Source organism: Protopterus annectens, chromosome 2.part1 (assembly GCF_019279795.1).
Source record: "Protopterus annectens isolate FY-2018-M chromosome 2.part1, PAN1.0, whole genome shotgun sequence".
Lineage (NCBI taxonomy): Eukaryota > Metazoa > Chordata > Ceratodontiformes > Protopteridae > Protopterus > Protopterus annectens.
This window is the reverse complement of record NC_056729.1, coordinates 455,119,266-455,127,257: the sequence shown is the minus strand read 5'-3', so window position 1 is coordinate 455,127,257 and position 7,992 is coordinate 455,119,266. Positions and strand designations below refer to the sequence as shown.

Below are 7,992 nucleotides of genomic sequence, written 5' to 3'. Positions count from 1 at the left end.
AAAGACAAGCCTTTCACAATTGGAGCTAGGAAGACTACTTTTCTAAGTTAATTAACTAATGTAATGTTTAAATTTACATAATGTGCAAAGCAGGCTTTTTTTGCTTAGAAAGAATCCATTGAAAAAAGTATTTCAAACCCTCTAGGAATTTACAAATGTAACATTTTCAAACACATGCTGTGGTGCCTACACTTTTACACAATGTTAAGCCTGCTCCATCACTTTGCACAAATATCAATCAACCATCCTGAGGTGACTTAAGTAAGTAAACTTCCCTTCAATCACAGAAGCACAGAGGCCAAGATTTATACTACTATTTTAAATTAAATCAAACTTGGACAAAGCAAAGAAATATAACTCTGTTTGCTGAATAAATTGATAGGTTCTGTGTCATCCTGTTTTCCATCAAAACTCTGGCTGAACAATACCCCACAGTCTACATTTTAAATAGACAATCATTAAAGTATGGATATCATTCTACAACAACATGTTGATGGATCCAGAGGTCTACATTCATTTACAAAGTATTTTGATAAATTAAGACTGTCATTTCTACTGCTTACTGAAATATACTTTCAGAAGTTATGTAATGAAATGGGTCTCTTGAAAAATCCTACCCTACTTTAAAAAAATGATATTGCAATGAAGAAGAAAATCTCCATGAAGTACTTTAATGACTTCACCTTGCCAACATTATTAAAACATGGAAATTTATCTGTTATATCTTTATTACCGCATAAATAAAATAACAAAAAACAACTTTTTACAGCAATATTTACATAAACCAAAATGAGAAATGAACAATATGTCATAAAAAATAAGTGTACTTCAATCATCTGATCTCAAAAATTGAAGTATCAACTTCTAAAAAAACACAACATGCTGTCATAAAAAAATATGTAAAAATATCAAATTTGTCTCCGAAGCCTAATTTTTACAATACACAAAGTCTCCTCATACACGGTAAAAAATTGGCAAGTGCATCATAAAACAGACTTAATGGGGTATTGGGTAAAGTTTTTAAATAGCAATAATCACACCTCAGTAAACCTTCATTGATTATGATATTACCACTGTGCAAAGCTAAAAAAGCTAACTGGGGCTCATCCTTCCCTATATTGCAAAGACTTTGACAACTTGCGGATACTTTCCTGATGCATTCTGGGATTGAATATGCAAATAATGTCAAGTCTTTTAAACAGGGTTTGCCATGCTTTTTCCTTTGTAAATTTTAACACTCATTTTACTAAACTGGCATATCGTTCTAAAAGATAAGAATGACACAATAGGTTTTTCACATTACATAACACTGCATTTCTACATTTTACCCATGTTTCCAAAATATCTCATAACACAGAAAAGGTACAGAAAATCTTTAATTCATAATGCTAAGGAGAATTCATAGACACTCTCACAAAAAACTTTAACTACTGCACAATATCTTAACATTAATTTTAAAATAATTTTTTTTTAAAGCACAAGAAGAGAATTTTAGAAGATGCTCTTCTGATACTATCTTTTTTACTTTGTATGTTAATTAAGCAGATCATCACTGCTATTATGCAATGCTTCTACTGTCTTAGTTATCTGATTATTCATAGTCAACTCTTATTTTACTATCTAACTCAAAAGTCTGCATCAGATCTGTGGAAAGTTGATTTTTTTCCCTTTCTAATTTGCACTACTACAAATATATTATAGCTTCCATCCTTGGAAGTCTTATAATGACTGAATCTATGTTATAAGATATTCAGAAATCATGGAATGTTATGAATAATTCTAAGAGCACATCTATACTATAGCTGGTGCAAAAGTTTTTTTGCCTTTTTCCATAAAGTCTGAAGGAAGGATTCAACTTTGTCTCAACTTTGCCAACAATGGGCTTTGAGCTACTTACCATTTAGGGAAATTAATTAGACGACTTTTGAATTAAAAGTATCTTGATCTGTAAACTTGGACAGTACCTGCTTAATTACTCCTAAAACTGATCCATACCATTTGTACTCCATCAGTAATCATGTTTAAGGGCCATGAGTCATCTCTCAGCAAACCTATATCTATCATATTTATGTGAGTTACAGTATACCTAATGAAATTTAATTGATATTTTTCTTTGGGCTACAAAATATCAATTCTATTTTGCTATGCCTCCTTTCTTCTGCACGTCTCTCTAATGCAGAAACCTCACAGTAATGTCATTTGTGAATTCTCATAGGTTTTCGATACCTATTTAATTTATAACACCAACAGGATATTACCTCAGTCCACAGACAGCAACCCGACAAATTCCAAGCAATATATCTTTTCAGGGCTATGAGTTTCCTGAAAGCTATGCTTACTCAGAAACATGGGTTCTGTAAATTATTGTAGAACAAAAGGTGCATAGAAGACAATGATAAATTCTGTTTTAAAGATCATTCTGATTTCATTCGGTACAGTTTTCAGAACTGCATCTATTGTAGTCAGCTTTTTTTCATCACACACTAAAAAATGCAGATATATTGTCTTTCTCCCTGAAAATTATGAAAGGCTGACAAAGAATAAAGTGAGAACTAACTCTAATTTTTGATATTCCTTTTTTTGCTTTTTGCAAAGGGGTAAGTACAGCTTAAACCACCAAAGTGAAATGCAGGATATGTTTTTTAAAACAAAAACAATGTACCATAATATTTTCAAATGTGAGGGTGAATTCTTCACTCTACTCAATTCACATTCATATTGCTAAAGAAACTTTTCTCAAGGTTTTCAATTTCAGTAACAAAACTTTAATTTTATTTTTTTACCATATTTTAAATGTTGTACAAGGTGTTCCACAGTTTCTTGCAATATTTGCAGAAATATTTTAAACTTAATTTTAAGCTTTAATTTTCAGAATGTTGGAAGTTTTAAATATTTGCCACAATGGTATTGTTCATTTCAAAAATGTGATTTGCCAGATGTAAGCTCATTATACATCTCATTTCAGATGCACATAGAGATATAATATCAAAATGAAACCTTATGTAACAATGCAGACACAACTGAGTAAATAACATTGTGTTCCTCAGTCATTTTGAGCGATATCAGAAATATGTTATTCATTTCAACTTGCAAGAAATACTAAAATGCAAATCTGCAAACGCAGTTGAGGCAGACAGTTTTACTTCTTCTTTTCCTTTTGTGCAACTACACTCTTCTATCATCTCATACTCATTAAAAGTGTGTAAATTCACAAGTCACGGCATATTTTATTCTATCCACCTTTCTGATATCTCATGGGACCTGACTCTCTGCTGTGATTCCATTAACATCTTCCATCCATCTCTTCATAAAGACAAGCCTTTAACAATTGGAGCTACGAAGACTACTTTTCTAAGCTAATTAACTAATGTAATGTTTAAATATACATATTGTGCAAAGCAGTTTTTTTTTTGCTTAGAAAGAATTGATTGAAAAAAGTATTTCAAACCCTCTGGGAATTTAAAAATGTAACGTTTTCAAAAACATGCTGTGGTGCCTACACTTTTACACAATATTTAAGCCTGCTCCATCATTTTGCCCAAATATCAATCAACCATCCTGAGGTGACTTAAGTAAGTAAACGTCCCTTCAATCACAGAAGCACAGAGGCCAAGATTTATACTATTTTAAATTAAATCAAACTTGGACAATGCAAAGAAATAGACTTCTGTTTGCCGAGTAAATTGGTAGGTTCTATCTCATCCTGTTTTCATCAAAATGCTGGCTGAACAATACCCCACAGTCTACATTTTAAATAGACAATCATTAAAATATGGATATCGTGCTACAACAACATGTTGATGGATCCAGAGGTCTACATCCATTTACAAAGTATTTTGATAAATTAAGACTATCATTTCTACTGCTAACTGAAATATACTTTCAAAAGGTATGTAATGAAATGGGTCTCTTGAAAAATCCTACCCTACTTTAAAAAATGATATTGCAATGAAGAAGAAAATCTCCATGAAGTACTTTAATGACTTCACCTTGCCAACATTATTAAAACATGGAAATTGATCTGTTATATCTTTATTACCGCATAAATAAAATAACAAAAAACAACTTTTTACAGCAATATTTACATAAACCAAAATGAGAAATGAACAATATGTCATAAAAAATAAGTGTACTTCAGTCATCTGTTCTCAAAAATTGAAGAATCATCTTCTAAAAAGCACAACATGCTGTCATATAAAAGCATGTAAAAACACCATATTTGTCTCCGAAGCCTAATTTTTACAACATACAAAGTCTATTCAGAGAAGGTAAAAAATTGCAAGTATGTCATAAAACAGACTTAACGGGGTATTGGGTAACATTTTCAAATAGCAATAATCACACCTCAGTAAACCTTCATTGCCTATGACATTACCACTTCACAAAGCTAAAAAAGCTAACTGGGGCTCGTCCTTTCCTATATGGCAAAGATTTTGACAGCTTGTGGAGACTTTCCTGATGCATTATGGGATGGAATATGCAAATAATGTCAAGTCTTTTCAACAAGGTTTGCCATGCTTTTTCCTTTGTAAATTTTAACACTCATTTTACTAAACTGGCATATTGTTCTAAAAGATAAGAATGACACAATAGGTTTTTCACATTACATAACACTGCATTTCTATATTTTAGCCATGTTTCCAAAATATCTCATAACACAGAAAAGGTACAGAAAATCTTTAATTCATAATGCTTAGGAAAATTCATAGACACTCTAACAAAAAAAATTTAGCTACTGCACAATAGCTTAAAATTAACTTTACAAATAAGATTTTTTTAAAGCACAAGAACAGACTTTTTAGAAGATGCTCTTCTGATAGTATCTTTTTTACTTTGTATGTTAATTAAGCAGATCATCACTGCTATTATGCAATGCTTCTACTGTCTTAGTTATCTGATTATTCATAGTCAACTCTTATTTTACTATCTAACTCAAAAGTCTGCATCAGATCTGTGGAAAGTTGATTTTTTCCCTGTCTAATTTGCACTACTACAAATATATTATAGCTTCCATCCTTGGAAGTCTTATAATGACTGAATCTATGTTATAAGATATTCAGAAATCATGCAATGATATGAATAATTCTATGAGCAAATCTATACTATAGCTAGTGCAAAAGCTTTTTTGCCTTTTTCCATAAAGTCTGAAGCAAGGATTCAACTTTGTCTCAACTTTGCCGACAATGGGCTTTGAGCTACTTACCATTTAGGGAAATTAATTAGATGACTTTTGAATTTAAAATATCTCGATCTGTAAACTTGGACAGTACCTGCTTAATTACTCCTAAAACTGATCCATATCATTTGTACTCCATCAGTAATCACGTTTAAGGGCCATGAGTAATCTCTCAGCAAACCTATATCTATCATATTTTTGTGAGTTACAGTACACCTAATGAAATTTAATTGATATTTTTCTTTGGGCTATAAAATATCAATTCTATTTTGCTATGCCTCCTTTCTTCTGCACATATCTCTCTAATGCAGCAACCTCACAGTGATGTCATTAGTGAATTCTCATAGGTTTTCAATACCGATTTACTTTGTAACACCAACAGTTTATTACCTCAGTCAACAGACAGCAACCCGACAAATTCCAAGCAATATATCTTTTCAGGGACTATGAGTTTCCTGAAAGCTACGCTTACTCAGAAACATGGGTTCTGTAAATTATTGTACAACAAAAGGTGCAAAGGAGACAATGATAAATTCTGTTTTAAAGATCATTCTGATTTCATTCGGTGCAGTTTTCAGAACTGCATCTATTGTAGGCAGCTTTTTTTCATCACACACTAAAAAATGCAGAAATATTGTCTTTTTCCCTGAAAATTAGGAAAGGCTGACAAAGAATAAAGTGAGAAATAACGCTAATTTTTGATATCCCTTCTTTTGCTTTTTGCAAAGGGGTAATTACAGCTTAAACCACCAAAGTGAAATGCAGGATATTGTTTTTTAAAACAAAAACAATGTACATTAATATTTTCAAATGTGAGGGTGAATTCTTCACTCTACTCAGTTCACATTCATATTGCAAAAGAATCTTTTCTCAAGGTTTTCAACTTCAGTAACAAAACTTTAATTTTATTTTTTACCACATTTTAAATGTTGTACAAAGCATTGCACAGTTTCTTGCAATATTTCCAGAAATAATTTGAACTTAATTTTAAGCTTTAATTTTCAGAATGATGGAAGTTTTAAATATTTGCCACAAGGGTATTGTTCATTTCAAAAATGCGGTTTGCCGGATGCAAGCTCATTATACATCTCATTTGAGGTGCACATAGAGATATAATGTCAAAATGAAACCTTGTGTAACGATGCAGACACAACTGAGTAAATAACATTGTGTTCCTCAGTCATTTTGAGCGATATCAGAAATATGTTATTCATTTCAAATGGCAAGAAACACTAAAATGCAAATCTTCAAATGCAGTTGAGGCAGACAGTTTTACTGCCTCTTTCCCTTTTGTGCAACTATCTTATTCTATCATCTCATACTATTTAAAAATGTGTAGATTCACGAGTCACGGCATATTTTATTCTATCCACCTTTCTGATATCTCATGGGATCTGACTCTCTGCTGTGATTCCATTAACATCTTCCATCCATTGCTTCATAAAGACAAGCCTTTCACAATTGGAGCTACAAAGACTACTTTTCTAAGCTAATTAACTAATGTAATCTTTAAATATACATAATGTGCAAAGCAGTTTTTTTTTTTGCTTAGAAAGAATCCATTGAAAAAAGTATTTCAAACCCTCTGGGAATTTAAAAATGTAACATTTTCAAACACATGCTGTGGTGCCTACACTTTTAAACAATGTTTAAGCCTGCTTCATCACTTTGCACAAATATCAGTCAACTATTCTGAGGTGTCTTAAGTAAGTAAACGTCCCTTCAATCACAGAAGCAAAGAGGCCAAGATTTATACAACTATTTTAAATTAAATCAAACTTGGACAAAGCAAAGAAATAGAACTCAGTTTGCTGAATAAAGTGGTAGGCTCTGTTTCATCCTGTTTTCCATCAAAACTCTGGCTGAACAATACCCCACAGTCTACATTTTAAATAGACAATCATTAAAATATGGATATCGTGCTACAACAACATGTTGATGGATCCAGAGGTCTACATCCATTTACAAAGTATTTTGATAAATTAAGACTGTCATTTCTACTGCTTACTGAAATATACTTTCAGAAGGTATGTAATGAAATGGGTCTCTTGAAAAATCCTACCCTACTTTAAAAAAATGATATTGCAATGAAGAAGAAAATCTCCATGAAGTACTTTAACGACTTCACCTTGCCAACATTATTAAAACATGGAAATGTATCTGTTATATCTTTATTACCGCATAAATAAAATAACAAAAAACAACGTTTTACACCAATATTTACAAAAACCAAAATGAGAAATGAACAATATGTCATAAAAATAAGTATACTTCAGTCATCTGTTCTCAAAAATTGAAGAATCAACTTCTAAAAAGCACAACATGCTGTCATAAAAAAGTATGTAAAAACACCATATTTGTCACCGAAGCCTAATTTTTACAATATACAAAGTCTCTTCAGAGAAGGTAAAAAATTGCAAGTCTGTCATAAAACAGACTTAACGGGGTATTGGGTAAAGTTTTCAAATAGCAATAATCACAGCTCAGTAAACCTTCATTGGCTATGATATTACCACTGCGCAAAGCTAAAAAAGCTAACTGGGGCTCGTCCTTTCCTATATGGCAAAGATTTTGACAGCTTGTGGAGACTTTCCTGATGCATTCTGGGATCTAATATGCAAATAATGTCAAGTCTTTTCAACAAGGTTTGTCACACTTTTTCCTTTGTAAATTTTAACACTCATTTTATTAAATTGGCATATTGTTCTAAAAGATAAGAATGACACAATAGGTTTTTCACATTACATAACACTGCATTTCTATATTTTAGCCATGTTTCCAAAATATCTCATAACACAGAAAAGGTACCAAAAATC

At 31.7% G+C, this 7,992-nt stretch overlaps 3 non-coding genes across 3 annotated transcripts; all 3 read right to left on the bottom strand.

Annotated features, from left to right (window-relative positions):
* Window positions 1–949: 949 nt before the first annotated feature.
* LOC122795165 lies at window positions 950–1,085 on the bottom strand. The gene has a single exon (XR_006363772.1). It is a non-coding gene; the product is annotated as a U4 spliceosomal RNA (small nuclear RNA).
* A 3,169-nt stretch (window positions 1,086–4,254) lies between these two features.
* On the bottom strand, window positions 4,255–4,389 carry LOC122795160. The gene has a single exon (XR_006363767.1). It is a non-coding gene; the product is annotated as a U4 spliceosomal RNA (small nuclear RNA).
* Window positions 4,390–7,568: 3,179 nt separating this feature from the next.
* Window positions 7,569–7,703, bottom strand: LOC122795142. The gene has a single exon (XR_006363752.1). It is a non-coding gene; the product is annotated as a U4 spliceosomal RNA (small nuclear RNA).
* Between the last annotated feature and the right edge of the window lie 289 nt (window positions 7,704–7,992).